We start from the raw sequence: 25286 nt of genomic DNA, 5'->3' as shown, positions 1-25286 counted from the left end.
ATCCATTAGGGTCTCTGTGTCTTATCTCTGAGACCCTTAATTAGGTGATGTAACTCTTTTTTTTTTTTTTTTTTTGAGACAGAGTCTGGCTCTGTCACCCTGGCTGGAGTACCTCCGCCTCCTGGGTTCAAGTGATTCACTTACCTCAGCATCCTGAGTAGCTAGGATTATAGGCACACATCACCACAGCCAGCTAATTTTTGTATTTTCAGTAGGGACGAGGTTTCACCATGTTGGCCAGGCTGGTCTTGAACTCCTGACCTCAAGTGATCCACCCGCCTTGGCCTCCCAAAGTGCCGGGATTACAGGCATGAGTCACCACACCTGCCCGATGTAACTCTTTTGTTTGGACCCTCTTCTTCGGGTATTGTGACATATTGCTGGGCCCAGAATCTAGGTGTTGTGACTCTTCTCTGCTCTTCCATCTCTGCCCAAAAAGGGATTGTGACATACCACTGGGTCAAGAACCTAAATGAGGTGACTCTCGTCTCCAGCCTGGGACCTGCACACATTGTGTTCTGAGACATATCACTGGGTCTAACACCTAAGTAATGCAACTCTCCTGCATGGGCCCCGCCCATAAAGGTATTATGAAATATCTTTCTATTAATCACCCAGGTGATGTGACACTCCTCTTCTACCTGGGAACTGCCAAAAAACATATTGGTACATATCACTGGGCCCGGCACCTAGGTGATGTGACTCTTTTCTCATACGTGGGCTCTGCGAACTGGGGTGTTTATTACATATAGTTGGGCCTAAACCCTAGGTGGTGTGATTCTTTTGTTTTCCTGAGCTGTACTCATAGAGAGCATTTTGACATATTTTGGGGCCCATAATTTAGATGATGTGACTCTCTTGGATGGGCCCTCCCTGAAGTGGGTACTGTGACATATTGCTGAGCCCATTATATAGGTGATGTGACTCTCTTGCGTGGGCCCTCCACATAAGGGGTAGTGTGACATATTGCTGAGCCCAGTACATAGGTGATGTGGCTCTTCTTTATGGTTTGGGCTTTGCCCAAGCAGGGATTGTGATGTGTTGCTGGACTCACCACCTATGTGTTGTGACTCTCTTCTTTTGCCTAAGCCCTGCATGCACTGTGTGTTGTGACATATGCCTGGGTTGAACACCTAGGTGATACAACCTTATGGCATGGGAACTGCCCACCGAAGTATTATATCATCTTTCTATCACTTAGATGATGTGATTCTTTTATTTTTCCTGTTTCTGGCATATTTTGGGTATAGTGACATATCATTGAGTTTAACACCCATGAAATGGGATGCTTCTGCCTGAGCCCAGCACATAAGTGGCTTTGTGACATATCTTTGCATCCATTATCTAGGAAGTTTAACTCCCCTTTTTGCCTGCACCCTGACCACTGGGAAGATTGTGGCAAATCACCGTACTGAGCAATCAGGTGATGCGTTTTTCCTGCCTGGTCCTTGCCCACAGATCATTGTAACATATCACTGGGCCTAGCATCCAGGTGATGTGACTCTGCTGACTGTATTCTGCTTTTAAGAGGAGATTGCAACATATCCGTAATCGAGCACCCAGGTGGTGTGACACTTCTGCCCTGTCCCTGCCCTCAGAGATGATTGTGACATATCACTGCCCCAAAAGGTGGGTGAGGTGAATCTTTTGGTTAATCCCTATTCACTGATGGATTGTGATGCATATTATCCAAACTTACAGGTGCAATATGACTTTCATACCTCTAAACAACCAATAGCAGATACACTATCTCTCATAGCCAGGGTCAGGAAAATGAGTAATGTCTTGGGTTTCTTCTTTGTATGAAGATCATAAAGAATTAACACTCTCTCACATACTGTGTAAAGTTGTCAAGAGGTACAGAGAATGTCCTAACAGAACTCAGCACACAGGGGAGGTTGTGACACTCAGATGCATAGCCTGCCAACAGTAAAGACTATCATCCTTCCACATAAACACAGCTCACTGTTGAGTTTCTGAATCTTATATGCAGATGCAGTTGAAAGTTAGAAAGTTAAATCTCATGTTAATTCAGTCCATAGAGAGGTTAGTGTCTCTGAGACCAAGATTCAGCACACCTGTGATTCAGTGACTTCACTAAAATGACACAATTTGCAGGAGGGACTGAAGTTCCCATACACAAATGCAGACCATCATTGAGATTGTCACTCATATACTTAACACCCAACATACAGAGGGTATTATGTCTCATACCTAGAACTAAGAAATGTGTGAAATTGTTAATCTCATACCTTGACTTTAATTCAGGTGTGTTTGTGACATACACCTTTTTTTAGCACCTGAGCAATTCGACTCTACTGCCTGAGCCGAATGTACAGATGGGGTTGTGCCATATTTCTGGACCCAGCATTTAGGTGATGTGAGTCTATTCTCTGGTCTTAGTGCTTTCCACAGAGAACACTGAACATATCATTGGGCCTAGTGCCCTGGTGATGTGACTTTCCTCTACTTCCTGGGCTTTTCCGAAGGGATTGTAATATACTGCTGGGTCAGAACCTAGGTGATGTGACTCTCCTCCTCTTGTACATTGTGTATTGTCATGTGGCTTGTTCTAGCACCTTGGTGATGTGAATCTCCTGCATGGGCCCTGCCCACAGAGGTGTTATAACATATCTTTTCATTCATCACTCAGGTGATGTAATTCTGCCTGGGCCTTGCCAAAAGGCAGGATTGTGACATATCACTAGACCCAGCACCTAGGTTATGAAATTCTTCTGCCTGGGCCCTGCCAAAAGGCACTAGACCTACACCTAGGTGATGTGATTCTCCTGTTTTCTCTGGGCCTCAAATATTTTGGATAATGTAAAATATTACTAGGCCCACTACCTATGGGATTGCATGCTCCTGCTTGGGCTCTGCCCACAGGGACCTTGTGACATATATCTGCATCTGGACCTGAAAGGTGACACTTCTTACATGCACCCTGCTCTGCACAGGAAAGATTGTGACATATCCCTGGAACCAGACACCAGGTGATGTGGGTGTTCTGCCTTTGTCTTGCCCCCAGGAAGCATTGTGACATAGTGCTGAGCTCAGCACCCAGGTGATGTGACTGTGTTGCCTGTGCTGTGCTTTCAGGAGAGAATTGTAACATATCCCTGGCTGAGCAGCCAGGTGATGTGACACTCCTGCTTGGTTCCTTCCCTCAGGGAAGATTGTGAGATATCCTTGGCTGAAATCCCAGGTGATGTAACTCTTGCTAACTCCCTACCTACAGGTTAAATGGGTATATATACTATAGTCGACTTATAAGTGCAATGATGACTCTCATACCTCAAGTCAGCTGTTAGAAGAAATAATGTCTCTCATAGCTTGCCTTAGATGAGTCACATCCTTGGCCTTCTCTTTTTATGAAGGTCATAAAGAATTGCCACACTCTAACATATCATATAATGCCCTCGAGTGTTACAAAGAGTGTTATCCCAGGTCACAGCATAAAGGTGAGATTGTTTCTTATATTCACATCTCACCAACTATTAAGATTATCACCTTCACACAAGGAAAGAGCCCATGGCTGAAGTCTTGAATCTCAAATGCAAACAGACTCTCAAATGCAAACACTGTGCACAGTTGGAATTGTGACTGTCATATATGAGCCTCCAGTCACAATTGAGATGGTGACACATTTCTAAACTCAGAACGTAGCAGATGAGGACTGTATTCTCTAAACCCAACAAACTAGAGAGAGGTTGACTCTAATGCCTAGGCTTAGGGCCACAAGTATGGTCATGGGTGCTTACAAACTTGATTTAAGAGTAAATTGTGCCTCTCTTTTATACTGGATAAAGACCTTGAGTAGTATAGACAGTGTACTAACCAGGCGCTGTGGCTCACGCCTGTAATCCCAGAATTTTGGGAGGCCAAGGTGGGTGAAATGAGGTCAGGAGTTTGAGACCAGCCTGACCAACATGGTGAAACTCCATCTCTACTAAAAAATACCAAAAATTAGTTGGGCATGGTGGCGGGCCCTGTAATCCCAGCTACTTGGGAGCCTGAGGCAGGAGAATCGCTTGAACCCCGGGAGGTGGAGGTTGCATTGAGTCGAGATCACGCCACTGTTCTCCTGCCTGAGTGATAGTGCGAGACTCTGTCTCACAAAAAAAAAAAAAAAAAAAAAGAAAGAAAGAAAGAAAAAAAAGGAGTGTACTAACAACACCCAGCACACAGGGGAGATTTCCTTTTTTTTCTTTTTCTTTTTTTGAGATGAAGTCTCACTCTGTCACCCCAGCTGGAGTGGTGCGATCTCAGCTTACTGCAACTTCCACCTCCGGGTTCAAGTGATTCTCCTGCCTCAGCCTCCTGAGTAGCTGGGATTACAGGCAGACACCACCATGCCCAGCTAATTTTTGTATTTTTAGTAGAAAGGGGGTTTCACCATGCTGGCCAGGATGATCTCAATCTCCTGACCTCATGATCCGCCTGCATTGGCCTCCCAAAGTGCTGGGATTATAGGCATGAGCCACTGCAGCTGGCCTGGAGATTTTTACTGTCATATGAACACCTATCGAACAGTATACATCATCATACTCTCACATAAACAGCCCACTTTTGAAGTTCTGGATAGCACATAGAGAAAGTCAAAGGTGGAAAAATTGAGTCGTATATGGATCCAGTCCACAGATGAGTTGGTGACCCTGAGAGCAAGATTCAGCATACCTATGAGGCTGTGACTTCACTAATTAGACAAAGTCCACAGGAGGAGTATACGCTGTCAGGTACAAATTTAGTTCACTGTTGACATTGTAACTCCTGTTCTTAGACACAACATATAGGAAGGGTTAACCTCCTTTACCTAAAACCGGAACATGTGTGGGATTGTTAATTTCATCTCTGCACCATCCCACAGGTTTAATTGTAACATTTTTCTCTGCCCAGCACCTGAGTGATCTGACTCTCTTGCCTAAGACCAGCCCACAGATGGAATAGTGACATATAGCTGAACCCAGAACTGAGGGGATATGACTCTATTTTTCTGCATTGGTGCTGCTCATAGGGGACATTGTGACATATCACTGGACCTTACACTTAACTGATGCGAGTCTCCTCCCCTGCCTTGGCACTGCCCACAGAAGGCATTGGGACATGTCTCTGGGCCCTATACACAGATTATGTGACTCTCCTGCCTGTCCCCCGACCACATAAGCAATTGTGATATATTGCTAGGTTTGACACCCTGGTAATGCAACTCTACTGCCAAAAAGGAGCATTATGACATATATTTTCACTCATTACCCAGGTGATGTGACTGTCTTCTCCTGCCTGGTCCCTGCTCACAGAGGGAGTTGTGACGTATCCCTTGGCTCAGTACCAAACAAGTGTGATTGTTCTTCCATCATAAGTTCTGCTGGCAAGGGAGATTGAGACATATTGTGGAGCTCTACGCCAATGTGACATTACTGTTTTGCCTTGGCCTGGATCTCAAAAGGCATTGTGACATATTGCTGGGCCCAGCAACAAGGTGACATGAGTCTCCTGTAAGGACCAAGACAACAGAGCATTATGACATATCTTTAAGAGCATCAACTATTTGATATGACTCTCCTTTTCTACCAAGGCTTCCCCACAATGAGAGATTGTGACGTATCTTCTTGCCCAGAAATCAGGTGATGTGTTTCTCCTGTCTGAGCTTTGCTTGCAGAGAGCATTGTGACATATCACTGGTCTCAGCACCCAGGTGATGTGACTCTACTGTCTGTGCCCTGATTTCAGAAGGAAATTTAACGTATCACTGACTGAGCACCCAGGTTTTAATTCTTCTGCCTGATACCTGCTCTCAGAGAAGATTGTGACATATCCCTGGCCTGTTACCCAGGTAATGTAACTCTCCTGCTCTCTCCCTATCCACAGGGGAGATTGTGACATATGTCTTTGTTCAGATCATAGGTGCGATGTTGACTCTCATATCTGAAATCAGCCTATAGGAGACATACTGCCTCTCATATGTGGGCTTAGGTACGTGGGTAAGATTCTCACTCTCCCCTTTGTAGAAAGGTCAGAGAAAATTACACTCTCTCACATATTGTATAAAACCCTCAAGTGGTACACAGAGTATCATAACGGCTCTAGAAAACACATGAGATTGTGTTTTGTGTATACACACTTTGCCAGTTGTTAAGATTGTCACCCTCATCCATGGATAGAGCCTTCTGGTGAGGTCTTAAATCTTACATGTGGATGCAGTGCAGAGTTGAAATTGTGACTGTCATATGTGAACACCAGGCAACATGAGGTGGTGACTCATTAGTAAGCCTAGCTTATAGGCAGGTGACAACTCTCATATCTGGACCCAGCCATTACAGAGATGTTAACTCTCATATCTGGGCATAGAGCCACAGGTACGATCATGGGTCCACACCAGCACAAATGTCTCCCCGTCACAAAAGATTGCGACTCTCATGGGAAGCTTATAAATTCCTCAGTTGGTACAGAGAGTGTTCTAACTAGGCTCATTGTACAGTTGAGGTTTTCACACTCATGCACACCCAGCCGATGGTAAAGATTATCCACTTTTCACATGAATACAGTCCACTGGAAGTTCTGAATCTCATATCCAGAGACAGTTGCAAGTTGGAAAATTTACTATTATAAGTGAATCTAGTCCACAGTTAAGTTGGTGACTTTCAGACCAAGATTGAACACACTGTTAGTCTGTGATTCCACTAAGGTGACACAGCCAGTAAGAGGGATTGAGTCTCTCATTCAGTGATTCAGCTCATTCTAAAAATTGTGACTTGTGTACTTAGATTTAACATGCAGGAGGTGTTGACTGTCATACCAAGAATTGTGGTATATACAGGATTGTAAGTCTCATCCTTGGTCTTTCCTTCAGGTGCGATTTTGACACACTTCTGCCCAGCAGCTGAGTAATGTGATTCTTCAGAATTGGCCCAGCCTACAAATAGGATTGTGCCACACTGCTGGACCCAGCACCTAGATGATGTAACTATTCTGCCTTGGTACTATTCGAAAAAGACATTGTAGCATATCTCAGAGCCTTGCACCCAGGTAATATGAGTCTCCTCTCCTGCCTTGCTGCTGCACACAGAAGCGGGATGTGTACAGGATTGTTAATCTCATCTTGGACCTTCCTACACGTGTGACTGTGACACATGCCTCCGTGTAGAACCTGAGTGAGTTTACTCTCCTGCCTGGATTTAACCCACAGATGGAATCGTGACATATCTCTGGACCAGAAAGTAGGTGATGTGACCCTATTTTCTTACCTCTGTGCTTTCCGCATTAGGCGTTGGGACATATCACTGGGCCTTGCATCCAGGTGATGCAGGTGATGGGAGTTTTCTTTTCTTTTTTTTTTTTTTTTGAGACAGAGTTTCGCTCTTGTTTCCCAGGCTGGACTGTAATGGTGCCATCTCGGCTCACAGCAACCTCCGCCTCCTGGTTTAAGCAATTCTCCTGTCTCAGCCTTCCAAGTAGCTTAGATTACAGGCATGCGCCACCATGCCCGGCTAATTTTTGTATTTTTAGTAGAGACAGGGTTTCTCCATGTTGGTCAGGCTGGTCTTGAACTCCTGACCTCAGGTGATCCACCTGCCTTGGCCTCCCAAAGTGCTGGGATTACAGTCGTGAGCCACTGTGCCTGGCCAGTGATGGGAGTTTTCTCTCCTGCTTTGGTGCTGACCACAGTGAGCATTGTAAAATATTGCTGCCATCACCCCTAGATTATGTTACTCTCCTGCCTCTGCTTTGCCCACATGGGTCATTGTGACATGTTACTGTGTCTAAAACCCAGAAAATGTAACTCCTTTGTTTAGGTTCTGCCTGCAGGAGCCATTGTCACACATCTCTGTGCTCATCACCCAGGTGATGTGACTGCCTTTTAGTTCCTAGTTCCTTCTCACAAAGTATCTTGTGACATATGGCTAGGCCCAGTACCTGGCTGGTGTGACTCTTCTCTTCTTTATAGGTTCCACCTGCAGCAAAAGTTGTAACATACCACTGGGCCCAACAGCATAATGACATTGCTCTTTTGCCTTGGGCCTGCCCTCAGAAGGCACTATAAAATATTCATGGCCCCAACACTGAGGTGATGTGTGTCTCCAGCCTGGATCCTAGCCACAGGGGTCATTGTGACATATCTCTTGGCCCATCAGATGTTTAATGTTATCACCTCCCCTTTCGTACCCTATGTTTGCCTATAAGAGACATTGTCACATGTTTCTTGGCCCAACACCTAGGTGATGTCTTCCTGGGACTTGTCCATATGGGGATTGTGATATATCATGTGGCCCAGAACTTACTTGATGTGACTCTCCTCTCATGCCTAGGCCCTGCTCACAGGTGTGATTGTGACACACAGCTTGAGCTAGCCCCTAGATTATGTTACTCTCCTCTTATTCTTCAGTCATTTTCACAGGGGGCATTGTGACATATTGATAGACTGAGAACTTAGGTGATGTGACTCTCCTCTAGTGCTTGCAATAGTTCCAAAAAGAGAGTTTGATGTATTGCTTAGCCAGGATCCTAGGTGATGTTACTCTTTTCTCCTGCCTAAACCCTGCATACGTAATGTATTTTGACACATCACTGGGGCCAAAACCAAGGTGATGTAACTCTCCTGCATGGGCTTTGCCTACAGGGGTATGATGATGTATCTTTTCATTCATCACCCAAGTGGTGTGACTCTCCACTTATGCCTGGGTCTTGATGAAAGAGGAATTGTGACATATCCCTGGCCCTAGCACTTAGGTGATTTAACTTGCCTTTATTGCCAGAGCATGGCATATTATGAGTATTATGACATATCTCTGGGCCCGACACCTAGGGGATGAGAGGTTCCTTCCTGGGCCCTGCCTATAGGAGGCTTTGTGGCATGTCTCTGGCCTCATTATCTAGAAAGATGTGACTCTTGTCTTCTACCTGCATTCTTCCCTCAGAGAAAATTGTGACATCACTGGACCCAGCAATTAGAAGATGTTTCTCTCCTGCCTGAGCCTTGCCCACAGGAACATTGTGACGTATCCTTGGGCTCAATGCCCAGGTGGTGGAACTCTGCCACCTGTGCCCTGTCTACTTAGGCTATTGTGAAACTGGTTTCAATACCCAGGTGATGTAACTTTCCTGCCAGGCCACTGCCTTCCAGGGATATTGTTACATACCTTTGTGCCAGTCACCAAGGTGATGTGAATCTTTTCACCTGCCTGGCCCTTGTTCACTGTGGGATAATGCTATCTATTGCTGGTTTCAGCACCAAGCTGATGTGACTTGCCTCTTCTTCATAGATTCTGCCCACAAAAAAACTGACACATCACTAGGCCCATCAGCAAAATTATTTTGCCTGGCCCTGCCCTTAAAAGACATTGTGACACACTGCAGTGCCCAGCACCAATGTAATTTGTCTCCTGCCTAAACCCTGCCGACTGGGGGCATTGTGACATATCTCTTGGCCCATCAACTATTTGATGTGACTCTACCTTCTTACCTGGGCTTTGCTAATAGTAGAGATTGTGACCTATCTCTGGGCCCAGCACCTAGATGTTATGACTCTCCTGCCTGGTCCATGCCCACAAAAAAGAGAGTGACTTATACTAGGATCAATCCACAAATGATTCCATTCTTCTGCATGATCCCAGCCTGCATGGCTTATTGTGACATCTCTAGGTTCATCATCTAGATGATGTGACTCTCCTTTTCTTCCTGGGAACTGTCCATAATGAGGATTATGACACATCACTTGGCCCAACACCTATGTGATATGACTCCCTTCTATTGCCTGGGCCTATCAGTTTGGGTGATTGTATCATATAGCTCTAGATTATGTGACTGTCCTGTTTCTCCTGAGTCCTACCCACAGAAGTCATTGCAACATATCCCTGAGCCCCTCATTTAGGTAATTTGACTCCTGCCTGGGCCCTCCCCTCAGTGATTTTTGTGACATAATTTTTGACTCAGCACCTAGGTAATGTGACTCTTCTCTACTGCTTGGACTCTGTCACCGAAGGTATTGTGATGTATCACTGGGCCTGACACCTAGGTGAAGATACTGTCTTCTTCAGTCAGTACTACTGTCATGGTACTCATGTACCATGAGCATGGGGTTATTGGGACATTTTTTTTTTTTGTTCATCACCTAAGTGATGTGACTCCTCTCTGATCCCTGTCAAAAGGAAAGATTGTGACATATCACTCAAACCAGAACTTTGTTGATGTGACTCTTCTAACAACCACATATTTTGGTTATTGTGACATTTCACTGAGCCAAACACTTAAAAAATGGGAGGCTCCCACCTCAGCCCTGTCCACAGGGGTTCTTGTGACATATATCTGCATCCATTACATAAAAGATGTGATGCCTTTTCTACCTGCACTCTGCCTGCAGGAAAGATTGTGACATACTGCAGGGCCCAGCCACCAGGTGATGTGTCTCTCCTGCATATGCATAACTTTCAGGAGAAAATTGTAACATGCCACTGGTTGAAAACCCAGATGATGTGACTGTCCTGCCTTTTCACAGCCCTCAGAGAAAAAAATTACATATCATTTGCCCAGCATCCAGTTGATGTCACTCTCCTGAGTGGTTTGTGCCAACAAGTTGGTTGGTGACATATATCTCGGCCCAGCTCACAGGTTTGATGATGACTCTAATACCTCATACCAGCCAATAGAAGAGATACTGTCTCTCACAGCTAGGCTTAGAAAAAGGAGTAAAATTCCTGACTGGGTGTGGTGGCTCATGCCTGTAATCCCAGCACGTTGGGAGGCCAAAATGGGCGGATCACCTGAGGTTGGGAGTTCAAGACCAGCCTGACCAACATGGAAAAACCCTGTCTCTACTAAAAATACAAAAAATTAGCCGGGCATGGTGGCACGTGCCTGTAATCCTGGCTATTTAGGAGGCTGAGGCAGGAGAATCGCTTGGACCCAGGAGGCGGAGGTTGTGGTGAGCTGAGATTACGCCATTGCACTCCAGCCTGGGCAACAAAAGTGAAACTCCATCTTGCAAAAAAAGAAAAAAAAAAGAAAAAGGAGTAAAATCCCAGTCTGCTCTCTGTATGAAGGTTATAGAGAATTACCACTCTCTTGTATATTGTATAAAGCCCTCGGATGGTACAGAGCATGTCATCGTAGGACCCAGCAAACAGGTTAGATCATGTTTCATGTAAGCACTCCCTGCCAAGTTTTAGGATTGTCATCCTCACACATGGAAAAGCCCACTGATGAGGTCATAATTGTGAATGGATGCAGTCCACAGATAAAATTGTGACTATCATATGTGAACATGTGGCTACACTTGAGATGGTGACTCATTTCTAAACCCAGCTTATAGGTAGGTGAGGACTCTTCTCTCTGGACCCAGCCTATTGGAGAGATGTTGACTCTCATACCTAGACTTAGGGTCACATTAGATCATGGGTCCAAAGCAGCGCAAAGTTCTCAGAGCAGGTTGCAACTCATGCACACCATATACAGTCCACAAGAGAGTGCCCTGACAGGGCCAAGCACACAGGTGACATTGTGAAACATATTCACACCCAGTCAGTACCAAAGACTCATCCACTTACACTCTTCTTTTGAGGTTCTGAATTGCACTTTTGGAGGCAGTTCAATGTTGGAAAATTGACTCTCATTTGTGGATTTTGTCCACAGTTGGGTTAGTGACTTATTAACCAAAATTCAGCACACCTTTGTGACTGTAACTTCACTAAGGAGCATAATTTATTTATTTATTTTGAGATGGGGTTTTGCTCTTGTTACCCAGGCTGGAGAGCAGTGGTGCGATCTTGGCTCACTGCAAACTCTGCTTCCTGGGTTCAAGTGATTCTCCTGCCTCAGCCTCCTGAGGAGCTGGGATTATGGGTGCCCACCACTGTGCCAGTTAATTTTTTGTATTTTTAGTAGAGCTGGGGTTTCACCATGTTGGTCAGGCTGGTCTTGAACTCCTGACCTCAAGTGATCTGCTTACCTTGGCCTCCCAAAGTGCTGGGATTACAAGTGTGAGCCACTGTGCCCAGACTAAGGCACATCATTTGCAAAAGAAATTAAGGCTTTTATGCACAGATCCAGTCCACCATTGAGATTGTGACCCCTGTACTTAGATCCAACATGCAGGAGATATTGACTCTCATCCTTTGACTCAGGACATGAGTGTAATTGTTAATATCATCGCAAGACCTTTCTACAAGTGTCATGTGACATACATCTTAGCCCAGCATCTGAGTTATTTGTCTTTTTTTCCTCATCCCAGCTCACAGTGCCATATCACCGGGCCCAGACCCTTGGTAGTATGATTCTATTCTGCCTTGATACAGCCCACAGTGGTCATTGTGACATATTGCTGGGTGTTGCACCCAGGTGAAGTGAGTTGACTGTTCTGCCTTGGTGCTGCCCACAGATGTATTGTGACATATTGCTGGGCCTATGTTATGTTAATCTTGCTTGTACGCTAAACACATAGGCCATTGTAACATTGCTGAGTCCAACACCTAGGTGATGTAACACTTCATCCTGGACCTGTCTACAGAGGGGATTGTAATATATGTCTTCACCAGTCATCCTGGAAATGTGACTTACTTTTCCTGGCTCTTCCCTAATCACAGGGGATATTGGGATGTATTGTTGGGCCCAGCTCCTAGCTGATGTGATACTATTTTTTAGGTTCTGCTCACAAAAGAAATTATGACATATGACTGTGCCTAACACTAAGGTGTTGTTACTATTTTTTGCTTTGGCTCTGCCCTTAGAAGGCATTGAGACATATGGCTGGGCTCGGCACTAAGAAGATGTGAGTCCTCTGCCTGAAGCCTGACCACAGGGAGCATTGTGACGTATTTCTTGACCCATTACAATCTCTCCTATAGGCAAAGCTGAGGTAAATGCCCTTTTTACCTACATGATGTGACATTCCTCTTCTGCCTGGGCCATGTCCACAGAATAGAGAGTGACTTACTGCTGGGGTAAGCAAAACAGTGATGTAATTATTCTGCCTGGTCCCTGCACACAGGAGTCACTGTGATATATGTTTGGGCCTCCCACCTGGATGATGTGCCTCTTTTCTTCTGGGGTTTGTCCACAGTGGGAATTGTGATATGCCACGTGATGTAGCTCCTATGTGATGTGACTCTTCCTCATTCTTGGCTTCTTTCCACTGGGGTGACTGGAACGTAAAGCTGAGCCCAGCATCTAGGCTGTGTCTCTCCTCTTCTTTATGAGCCCTACTCACAAAGGACGTTGTGACATATCTCTAGGCTTCTCACCTAGGTAATGTGACTCTTTTACCTATGTCCTCCCCTCAGGGGTATTGTGAAATAGTGCTGGACCAAGAACCTAGGTGATAGGAATCTCTGCTACTGCTTGGGTTGTGCTTAAGAAGAAATTGTGAGGTACATTTAGGTGCATCCAGCACCTAAGTGATGTTACTCTCCTCTTGTGCCTGAGACCTGCATGCATCTTTTTTTGTGTGTTTTTTTTGGTTTGTTTCTTTGTTTTTGAGATTCGCTCTTGTTGCCCAGGCTGGAGTACAGTGGCGCAATCGCGGCTCACCGCAACCTTCATCTCCCAGGTTCAAGCAATTCTGCCTCAGCCTCCCGAGTATCTGGGATTACAGACATGTGCCACCAAGCTAGGCTAATTTTTGTATTTGTAGTAGAGATGGGGTTTCTCCATGTTGGTCAGGCTGGTCTGGGACTCCCAACCTCAGGTGATCCACCCACCTCAACCTCCTAAAGTGCTGGGATTACCAATGTGAGCCACCGCACCTGGCTGGCGTATTTCAACATGTCTCTGGGTCCAACAACATGGTGATGTGACTTTCCTGCATGGGCTATCACACAGAACTATTCTAACACACCTTTTCATTCATTATCTTGGCGATTTGACTTTTCTGTTCCACTTGAGTACTGCCAAAAGAAAAGTTTGTGACAGATCGCTGGACCTAGCACCTAGGTGATGTGACTTTTCACTTGCCTGAGACCTGCATATTTTGGTTATTGTGACATATTACTGAAACAAACACCTAGGGGTTGGAAGGCTTCTGCCTGAGCCCCTCCCACAGAGGACCTTGGAATATATTTTTTTTAATCCATCACCTGGGAGATGAAACCCTCTACTTCTACCTGCATTCTTCCCTTAGAGAAGATTGTGATATATTGCTGGGCCCAGCAACCAGGTGTTTTGTCTGTCCTTTCTAGACTTTGTCCACATTTAGTCCTTTCTAGACTTTGTCCACTTTCTAGACTTTGTCCACGCTGAGCCTTGTGACACATTTAGCTGAGCCCAGCACCCAGGTGATCGTACTCTTCTTCCTGTGCCCTGCTTTCAGGAAAGGATTGTGACATCTCTGGTTGAGGACCCTGTGATGTGACTCTCCTGGCTGGTGCATGCTGTCAGGGAAGATTGTGACATAACCCTGGCCCAGCACACAGTTGATGTGACTCTTGTGCTTGTTCTCCACTCACAGGTGGAATTATGACATAACCTGGCCAAGCACACAGATGTAATGATGACTTTCATACCTCGAGGAAGCCAGTAGGAGAGAGAATGTTGCTTATAGTTACGCTTAGGAAAACAAAGAAGATCCTGGCTCTTCTTTCTATACAAAAGTCATAGAGAATTACAACTCCCTCACATATGTAAAGCCCTAGTGTGTTGGAGAATGTCATAACAGGGTCCACCATGCAGATGAGATAGTGTTTGTCCTATGAATACACCACCAAAGTTTAGAAGAATTGTCATCCTCACACATGGACAGAACCCACTGGTGAGATCCTGAATCTCACATCAATGCACTCCACAGTTGGAACTTTGACTGTCATATGTGAACATATGGCCACAGCTAAGATAGTGACTTTTTCTTTTTCTTTTTTCTTTTTTTTTTTTTTTTGAGACAGAGTCTCACTCCTGTTGCCCAAGCATGGAGTGCAATGGCACCATATCGGCTCACTGCAACCTTCGCCTCCTGGGTTCAAGTGATTCTTTTGCTTCAGCCTCCCAAGTAGCTAGGATTACAGGCATATGCCACCACACCTAGCTAAGTTTGTATTTTTCATAGAGATGAGGTTTCTCCATCTTGGTCAGGCTGGTGTTGAACTCCCAACCTCAGGGGATCCGCCCACCTTGGACTTCCAAAGTGTTGGGATCACAGGCATGAGCCACTGCACCAGGTGACTCTCTTTTTTTAGATTATTATTATTATTAATTTTTTATTGAGACGGAGTTTCGCTCTTGTTGCCCAGGTTGGAGTGCAATGGCGTGATCTCGGCTCACTGCAACCTCTGCCTTTCGGGTTCAAGCAATTCTCCTGCCTCAGCCTCCTGAGTAACTGGGATTACAGGCACCTACCACCATGCCTAGATAATTTTTTGTATTTTTAGTAGAGACGGGGGTTTCACTATGTTGGTCAGGCTGGTCACAAACTGATGATCTCAGGCGATCCACCCGCCTCGGCCTCCCAAAGTGTTGGGATTATTGGTGTTAGCCACTGCACCCAGCTGGTGATGACTCATTTCTAAACCCAGATCATAGGAAGGTGAGAATTCTCTTATCTGGACTCAGCCAATTAGAGAGATGTTGACTCTGGGCTTAGAACCACAGAAAAGATTCTGGATTTCCTTCTTGTGCAAAGGTTACAGAGGATCACCACTCTTGCATATTGTATAAAGCCCTCAGGTGACATGGAGAGTGTCACAGGAGTGCACAGCACATAGGTGAGATAGTGTTCTTGAATGCACATCCAGGCAACAGTAAAGATTGTCATTCTCCCACATAAACATATCCCACTATTGAGGTTCTGAATCTCACACGTGGAGGCTGTTGAAAGTTGGAGAATTGACTCTCATATGTGGATCTGGTTCACAGGTGGGCTGGTGACTCTCAGACCAAACTTCAGCACACACATGAGGCAGTGACTGCACTGAAAGGATAAGTCTGCAGAAGAAATTGTGGCTCTCTCGCAAAAAGTCTGTCAGCCCTTGAGATTTTTACTCATGTACTCAGACCCAACATACAGGAGGTGTTGACTCTCATATCTAGAATGTGGACATGTATGAAATTTCTAATCTCATTCCTGGAATTTCCTTCAGGTGTGATTATGTCGGCTAAGCATTGTAGTGATTTGACTCTCCTGCCTTGGCCCAGCCCAGAGATGAGATTGTGACATATCTCTTGATTCTGCACCTCAAAGATGTGACTCTCTTCCAGACTTGGTGCTGCCCACAGGTGGCATTGTGACGTATGGCTGGACCTTCCACACAGGTGATGTCTTTTTTTCTTGGCGCTGCCCACAGAGTGCATTGTGACATATTGCTAAGGTCTGCACTCAGGTTATGTGACTCCTTTTTTTTTTTTTTTCCCTAAGCCCTATATTTGCATGTTAGGGCATATTACTAGGCCCAAAATCTATAAAATGGGAGGCTTCTGTCTGGGCCCTGTCTACAGAGGGCCTTGTGACATATCTCTGCATCAATCACCTAGGAGATGTTACTCCATTTTTGCCTGCATTCTGCCCACAGGAAAAATTGTGAATTATCACTAGGCCCAGGTACAGGGTGATGTGTCTCTCCTACATAGGCCTTGACCATAGAAAGCATTGTTACCTATTGCTGGACTCAGCACCCAGGAGATGTGACTCTGCTGCTTGTATCCTGCTTTCAGGAGAAGGTTGTAACGTATTCCTAGCTGAGTATTAAAGTGATGTGACAGTCCTGTCTGGTTCCTGCTCTCAGTAAAGATTGTGATGTATTCCTGGCCAAAAACCCAAGTGATGTGACTCTTCTCCTCTCTGCCTATTCGTAGGTAGGATTGTAAATTATATTTTGGCCTAGCTCACAGGTGCAATGGTGAGTCTCATACCTCAAACCATCCAATAGGAGAGATGCTGTCTTTTATAGCTAGGCCTTGGGTAATGGTTAAGATCCAGAGTCTCCTTTTTTGTACAAAGTCATAGGAAATTACCACTTTCTTGCATACTATATCAATCCCTTGCTGGGCATGGTGGCTCATGCCTCCCAAAGTGGCTCAGCACTTTGGGAGGCTGAGGCGAGTGGATCACCTGAGGTCAGGAGTTCGACACCACTCTGACCAACATGGTGAAACCCCATCTCTACTAAATATAAAAAATTAGCCAGGTGTGGTGGCACATGCCTGTAATCCCAGCTACTTGGGAGGCTGAGGCCGAAGAATCGCTTGAACCTGGGAGGCGGAGGCTGCATTGAGCCAAGATTGTGCCATTGCGCTCCAACCTGGGCAACAAGAGCAAAGCTTGGACTCAAAAAAAAAAAAAAAAAAAAATTAGATTTAAAAAATAAATCTCTTGTGGTACAGAGAGTATCATTTCAGCATTCAGCACACAGATGAGATTGTGGTTCTCATGTGCACACCCCACCAATTGTTAGGATTGTCACTCTCACACATGGACAGAGCCCACTGGTAAGGCCCTGAATTTCACACACAGTCAGCAGTTGAAATTGTGACTATCATAATGTGAACATCCAGCCAGAGTTGGAATGATGACTTATTTCTAAACCGAGTTCATTGGCAGATGAGAATTCTGTCTGACCCCATGAAAATTCTACCTGGGCTTAGTGCCAGAGTAAACACAGTTTACAGGAGGAATGAAGGATCTCAGGCTCCCATCCAGTTCATTGGTGAGATTGTCACTACCATACTTAGACCCAACATAGGAAATGTGGTGACTCTCATACCTAGAACTGGGACCTGTGCAGGATTGTGAATTCATTACTGGACCTTCCTGTGGGTGTGATTGTTACATATGCCTACGTTCAGCACGTGTGTGATTTGATTTTGCTGCCCGGTCTCTGCCCAAAGGTAACATTGTTATTTATCACTGAATCCAGCAGCTCGGTGATTTGATTCTCCTCTTTTCTTGGGGTGGGGGGGTGGGAATCCCACAAATTTTAGGTATTGTCAATTATTGCTGAATCCTGCACCCATGTTATATGACTCTCCCAAGTGTGCCTTACATGTTGTGCCATATTGTGGCTCAATATATCACATTAGACATTGTTAAATATTGTTGGGTTCAACACCTGGGTGATGGATGTAACTTTTTTTCTGGGCCTTCCTACAGGGAACCTTGTGACATAACTCAATGCCCATCACCATGGTAATGTTACTCTCTTCTCCTACCTGATCTCTGCTCACAGAGAAATTGTGACGTGTCACTGGCCTCGCATCTAGGTGATGCGACTCTCCTCTTTTTTTCAGGCTCCACATATTTGGGTATTGTGACGTATTGCTGAACTCAACACCTAAGGGATGGGAGTCTCCTACCTAGGCCCTTCCTACAGGGGGCATTGTGACATGTCTCTGCATTCCTCATCCAGGAGATGTGACTCTTCTCTCCTGCCTACACCCTGCCTATACAGAAAGTTGTGGCATATTGCTGTGGTCAGCAACCAGATGATGTGTTTCTCCTGCCTGGGTCTTTATTACAGGAAAGATGGTTGACACATTACTGGGTCCAGCATCCAGAGGATGTGACTCTCTTCTTCTGTTGGTCCCTGCTTACAGGGAAATTGTAGCATATTGCTACATCCAGCGTCTAGCTTATGTGACTCTTCTTTTAGGTTTTTGCCTTCAGGGGATATTGTGACATATTGCTGGACCCTGCACTGACAATTTGTGACACTTCTGCCTGTGATTTGCCCACTTGGGCCATTGTGACATATTGCTGGGTTTAATACTCAGGTGATGTAACTTTTATGCCTGGGCTTTGCCTACAGGAGGCATTTTGAAATGTCTTTGTGGCTGGGCACGGTGGCTCATGTCTGTAATCCCAGCACTTTGGGAGGCCAAAGTGGGCAGATCACAAAGTCAGGAGTTTGAGACCAGCCTGGTCAATATGGTGAAAACCTGTCTCTACTAAAAACAAACAAACAAAAACAAAAATCAGCCAGGTGTGGTAATGGGTGCCTGTAGTCTCAGCTACTCAGGAGGCTGAGGCAGGAGAATCGCTTGAGCCCAGGAGGTGGAGATTGCAGTGAGCCGAGATCATGCCACTGCACTCCATCCTGGGCAACAGAGTGAGATTCCATTTCCAAAAAAAAAAAAAAAAAGTCTTTGCACCAATCCCATAGGTGATGTGACTCTCTTGTATTACCTGATCTCTGCTCCCAGGAAGTATTGTGACCTTTCACAGCATATAGCTAATTTTTTTCTTTTATTTCTTAGTTTTTTCTTGCAGGAAAGATTGTGAAATATTACTGAACTAAGCACCAAAGGGATAAGTTTTTTTTCTTGGACTTGCCCTATTGCTGGGCCCTAAACCTAGATGGTGTGAGTTTTCTGCCTGTTAGCTATTTTATGTGACTCTCCTCTCTGATCTTCACTTTGTCCATGGGTAGATTATAATATATCTTTGGGCCTGGGTCACACTAACAGAAGCGAGAGTGACTTATTGCTGGGCCCAGCACACCGGGGATGTGATTCTTCTGCTTGGTTCTTGCCCAAATCGTCATTGTGACATATCTCTGAGTCAGTCGCCTGAATGATAGGACTCTTTTTATCTTTCTGGACCTGTCCACAGTGGGAAACGTTACATATCACTGGGCCCAGCACCTATCTGATGTGACTCTCCTCTCATGCCAAGGCCTTGCCTACTGTAGTGATTGTGCCATATAACTGGGTCCAGCTCCTATGTTATCTGACTCCTGTTTTCTTCCTGAGTCCTACAAAAAGAGAGCATTATAAAATATTTCTGGGTCTTTTACCTAGGTGATGTGACTTTTCTTCCTGGCTTGTCCTCTCAGAGGGAATTGTGACATGTTGCTGAATACAGCATTTAGGTGATGCGAAGTTTCCTCTACAGCTTGGACTTTTACCAAAAAGGGATTGTGATGTATCACTGGGCACAGCACCTACATAATGGAACTCTTTTCTCTTGTCTGGGCCCTACAAACATTTTGTATTGTGACATATAGCTGGGTCTGCCACCCGGGTAACTTGAGTCTTCCACATAAGCCCTGGCCACAAGAGTATTATGAAATAACTTTTTATTTATCACCTAGGTAGTGATGTGACTCTTCCTCAGCCTGTACCTTGCCACAAGGGAATTGCTATGTATCACTGGGCCCAGCACCTAGATGATGTAACTCATCTTTTGGCTGGACCTTTCATATTTTACATATTGTTACATATCACTGCATCTGACATTAGGGGATGAGAGACTTCTGCCTGGGCCCTCCCCACAGACGGCCTTGTGACATATTTTGGCATCCATCACCTAAGAAATGTGACTCTCCTCACCTACATGCACCATGCACAAATAAAAGATTGTGACATATCACTGGGATCAGCCACCTGGTATGTGTCTATCCTCTCAGGGTGTTGCTTAAAGAGACCATTGTAACATATCACTGGGCCAGCACCCAGGTAATGTGACTTATGGCCTATGCCCATCTCGTCTGTTTCTTTCTTCTTTTTTTTTTTTAAAGGCAGAGTCTCACTCTGTTGCCCAGGTTAGGGTACAGTGATGTGATCTTTGCTCACTGCAACCTCCGCCTCCTGGGTTCAAGCAGTTCTTCTGCCTTAGCCTCCCAAGTAGCTGGGATTACAGTCATGCATTACCACACTGGTCTAATATTTGTATTTTTAGTAGAGGCGGGGTTTTACCATGATGGTCAGGCTGGTTTCTAACTCCTGACCTCAGGTGATCTACTTGCCTTGGCCTCCCAAAGTGCTGGGATTACTGGCATGAGCCACTGCACCCAGTCATTGGGACATATATCTTGCTTCAACTTGCAATTGCTATGATGATTCATATACCTTGAACCAGGCAATAAAAGAGTTATACTCTCTCCTAGCTAGGCTTAGGAAAACAAAAATGATCCTTAGTCTCTTCTCTTTGCCAAGGTCATAGAGAATTACCACTCTCTCAAATATTGTATAAAGCCCTCGGGTGGCACATAGAGTGTCATCAAGGGACAAAAACACTGATGATATTGTGTTTCTTTTCTTTTTTTTGGAGATGAAGTCTCACTTTGTCACCCAGGCTAAAGTGCAGTGGCATGATCTCAGCTCACTATAACCTCTGCCACCTGAGTTCAAGTGATTCTCCTGCCTCAGCTTCCCGAGTAACTGGGACTACAGGTGCATGCCACCAAGCCCAGCTAATTTTTGTATTTTTAGTACAGATGGGTTTTCACCATGTTGGCCAAGCTGGTCTTGAACTCCTGACCTCAGGTGATCCGCCCACCTTGGCCTCCCAAAGTGCTGGGATTACAGGCGTGAGCCACTGCTCCCAGCCCAAGATTGTGTTTCTTAAAAGAATATCCTGGCCGGACACGGTGGCTCAAGCCTGTAATCCCAGCACTTTGGGAGGCTGAGACGGGTGGATCACGAGATCAGGAGTTCAAGACCAGCCTGGCCAACATGGCGAAACCCCATCTCTACTAAAAATACAAAAACTCACCAGGCGTGGTGGCAGGTGCCTGTAATCCCAGCTACTCAGGAGGTTGAGGCAGGAGAATCGCTTGAATCCAGGAGGCAGAGGTTGCAGTGAGCCGAGATCATACCACTGCCATTCAGCCTTGGTGACAGAGTGAGACTCCATCTCAAAAAAAAAAAAAGGAATATCCTGCCAGGCGTGGTGGCTCACACCTGTAATCTCAGCACTTTGGGAGGCCAGCTCATGCCTGTAATCTCAGCACTAGGTGGGTGGATCACGAGGTTACAAGATTGAGAGCATCCTGACTAACATGGTAAAACCCCATCTCTATTAAAAATACAAAAATTTAGCCAAGTGTGGTGTCACTCACCTGTAGTCCCATCTACTCAGGAGGCTGAGGGAGGAGAATCACTTGAACCCAGGAGGCGGAGGTTGCAGTGAGCCTAGATCGTGCCGCTACACTCCATCCTGGGCAGCAGAGTGAGACTTTGTCTCAGAAAAGAAAAAGAGAAAAAGAACATCCTGCCACTCGTTATAATTGTAACCTCAACATAGACAGAACCCACTGGTGAGGTCCTAAATCTCATATGCAGATACAGTCCACAGTTGGAATTGTGACTGTGATATGCAGACATCCAGCCAGGAATGGCTCATTTCTTTTTTTTTTTTTTTTTTTTTTTTTGAGACGGAGTCTCGCTCTGTCGCCCGGGCTGGAGTGCAGTGGCCGGATCTCAGCTCACTGCAAGCTCCGCCTCCCGGGTTTATGCCACTCTCCTGCCTCAGCCTCCCGAGTAGCTGGGACTACAGACGCCCGCCACCTCGCCCGGCTAGCTTTTTTGTATTTTTTAGTAGAGATGGGGTTTCACCGTGTTAGCCAGGATGGTCTCCATCTCCTGACCTCGTGTCCACCCGTCTCGGCCTCCCAAAGTGCTGGGATTACAGGCTTGAGCCACCGCGCCCGGCGGAATGGCTCATTTCTAAAGCTACAAATGATGACTCACTTCTTAATGTAGCTCCTAGGCAGATGAGGACTCTCCTATATGGATCCACCAATTGAAGAGATGTTGACTCTCGTTTCTGGGATCAGAGCAACACGTACTTTCAAGGGTCCATACCATCACAAATGTCTTAGAGTGGATTGTGACTCATGTGCATATTGCATAAAGTCCTCAGGTAATGCATTGAATGCCCTTACATGGCCCAGCACACGGGTGACATTGTGATACTGGTTTTCACACCCAGTCAACAGTAAATATGTCATCCTTTTAGAAAAACACAACCTACTTCTGAGGTTCTGAATCTCACCCCTGGAGGCAGTGGAAAGTTGCAAAATTGACTCCCATATGTGGATCTGGTCCACAGCTGGGCTGCTGACTCAGATCAAGATTCAGCACACCTGTGAGGCATGATTTTACTGAGAAGACAGTCTGAAGGAGAGACTGAGGCTCTTTTTCATGAATTCATCCATATTGAGATTGTGATTTGTGCACTTAGACCCAGCTTCTAAATAGTCTTGCCTCATACCTATAACGGGAATATGTGAGGAATTATTCATGTTATTCCTGAGCCTTTCTGCGTGTGTGATTGTGGCACACATCTCTGCTCAAAACCTGAGGGATTTGACTCTCCTGCTTGGGCCTAGCACACAGATGGGATTGGGACATATTGTTGGAACCAGTATGTAGATGATGTGACCCTATACTCTTGTTCCTGCCACAGAGGACATTGTGACATATCACTGGTCCCTGCACCCAGGTAATGTGTTTGTCCTTTCTATGCCCTGCCCACATGGGCTATTATAACATATTGCTGGGTCTAACACCCAGGTAATATGAATCTCCTACCTATATCCTGACTACAGGGGCCATTTTTGCCATATTTCTGAACCCATCATTTATTTGATGTTACTCTCCACTTTTTTTTTTCTTCTTGGTTTTAAGGAGTGGAGAGTTTAATAGGCAAGAAGGAAGGGAGAAGACAGAAGGAAGAAGCTCCCCTGTACAGAGACAGAGGGAGGGGAGCTCCAAAGCCAAAAGAGAAGGCCCCCTACTCTGGACTTTTACATAGGCTTTTCCCTAGGAGACATTGTAACATATCTGGGCCAAGTACCTATGTGATGTTACTCTTTGCTCCTGCCTGGGCCCTGACCACAGAAGGGAGAGTGACGAATCCCTAGGCACAACACACAGGTGATGTAATATTTCTCCCTGGTCCCTGTCCACAGGAGACATCGTGAATGTCCTTGGCCTACTAAACAAGATGATATGACTATTTTTTGTCTCTGAGACCTGTCAACAGTGGGGATTGTCACAGATCACTTGTCTCAGCATCTACATAATTTTTTCCCCATGCCTGGGTGCTTCCCCCTGGGGTGACTGTGACATATAACTAGGTGAAGGGCCTAGGTTATGTGACTTTTCTCTTGTGCCTGAGCCTAGGTCAAAGACACATGCAGTGGGAAGCTTTTTGGGGCCTGGCTCCTAATTGCAAGGACAGTTACATAGGTGTCTCTGAATGCTTACACAGCCTGGTCTTTCCTGACCCAATGCTCCCCATCAGCTTTTTCAAGCATATCTTGACCTTTCTGTTCTCTGGTGTGAAAACTCATCTTCAGGGCTGTCTACAACAAAAGAGAAACATCAGGTTACTAAAACCTCAGGAACAGAGATTACAGATTGGGTTAAGAGTGTGCCCCTTTCTTAAGGATGATATGCATGGAAAAGCAGCAAGCAGTTTCAGAAAGACAAGAAAAATTGCCTTTAATGGGTATGTATACTTCAACTCAATTTGTTCTGTAAGTGGTAGGGAAAATGGGATAAAATACCATATGTTCGAGTATTTTTGCTGCTCAGTCAGAATGAAACCCTGCAGCAGGCATGTCCATGTTTCATGAGAGAAATAGAAGAAAAAGAGTTGGACATACAAGATGATCCTTTATTACAAGACCCCCTGCCACTTGGTTCAGTGGACATTTTTGGGTGAAGCAGAACCTCTTTCTCTCAGGTCTGAAGGTTCAGATGTGTTGGTCCTTTTTCCCACTAGTACACCTGAAATTTCTGTTGAGAACCATTTGTCGTCCCTCCTTACCTGTCTAGTCCTACTCTATACCCACCACTTCCCGAAGAACTTAGCCCTGTGAGTACTACTTGTAGTGGAGCTGCCTATCAACTTCCAAGGGGAAGTCTTTGATCACTTACAGAGGTTGCAAATGGGGAAGAAGACCTGTGAGAGGATGTGTCCCCTTTTCTCTGTCTGGTTTGGCTCTATAATAAGACAAATTTGGTCATTTCTCTGAAGATCCAGGAAAATTCATAGGTGAGCTTGAGAAGTTAACTCTGATCTACAGTTTAACATGGCAGGATCTGTATATTTTGTTGTCTCTGTGTTGTACAGTGGAAGAAAAACAATGCATTTTGGGGACAGCTAGGATTCATGCAGATGAGGTATTGGCTCATAACCCGAACCATAATATATATCAGACAGGAGGTATAGCAGTTCCAGATCAAGATCTAGAGTGGAACTATCAAAGGGGGTGTGAGGACTTGGAAGAAGAGATCATATGGTCACTTGTTTGTTGAAACAGATGAAGCAATGTATGAAAAAACCCATTAACAAGGAAAAGGTTAAGGAAGTTTCTCAGGGCAAAGATGACAATCCAACTTTGTTTTAATAGCATTTAGTTGAGGCAATCAGGAAGTATTCTAACACTGGTCTTGCCACAAGAAAAGATACACCCTTCTGGGAGTACATTTTGTAACCCAGTCTGCCCCTATCTATAGAAAACTACTAAAAGCAGCTATGGGTTCCCAAACTTCTCTGGAACAGCTTTGGACATGGCATTTTTAGTTTTTAATAACAGGGATGAAGGGGTGGCCTGCCCCTCCACACCTGTGGGTGCTTCTCGCTA

At 45.3% G+C, this 25286-nt stretch overlaps 1 long non-coding RNA gene across 4 annotated transcripts in view; it reads left to right on the top strand.

Moving 5' to 3' along the window:
• The first annotated feature begins 319 nt into the window (after positions 1 to 319).
• LOC111529524 overlaps positions 320 to 25286 on the top strand; it is a 25531-nt gene continuing 564 nt past the window's right edge. The window contains exons 1-5 of one of the 4 annotated variants that reach the window (XR_002727452.1): positions 320 to 585; positions 1459 to 1629; positions 5258 to 5624; positions 5731 to 5833; positions 6851 to 7221. This is a non-coding gene — a long non-coding RNA (uncharacterized LOC111529524). Of the gene's footprint in view, positions 586 to 1458; positions 1630 to 5257; positions 5834 to 6850; positions 7222 to 25286 lie in introns of all 4 variants that reach the window. The other 3 variants (XR_002727454.1, XR_002727453.1, XR_002727451.1) reach the window with 3 other exon arrangements.

Source organism: Piliocolobus tephrosceles, chromosome 21, assembly GCF_002776525.5.
Source record: "Piliocolobus tephrosceles isolate RC106 chromosome 21, ASM277652v3, whole genome shotgun sequence".
Taxonomy (NCBI): Eukaryota; Metazoa; Chordata; class Mammalia; order Primates; family Cercopithecidae; genus Piliocolobus; species Piliocolobus tephrosceles.
This window is presented reverse-complemented; position numbering and strand designations above follow the sequence as displayed.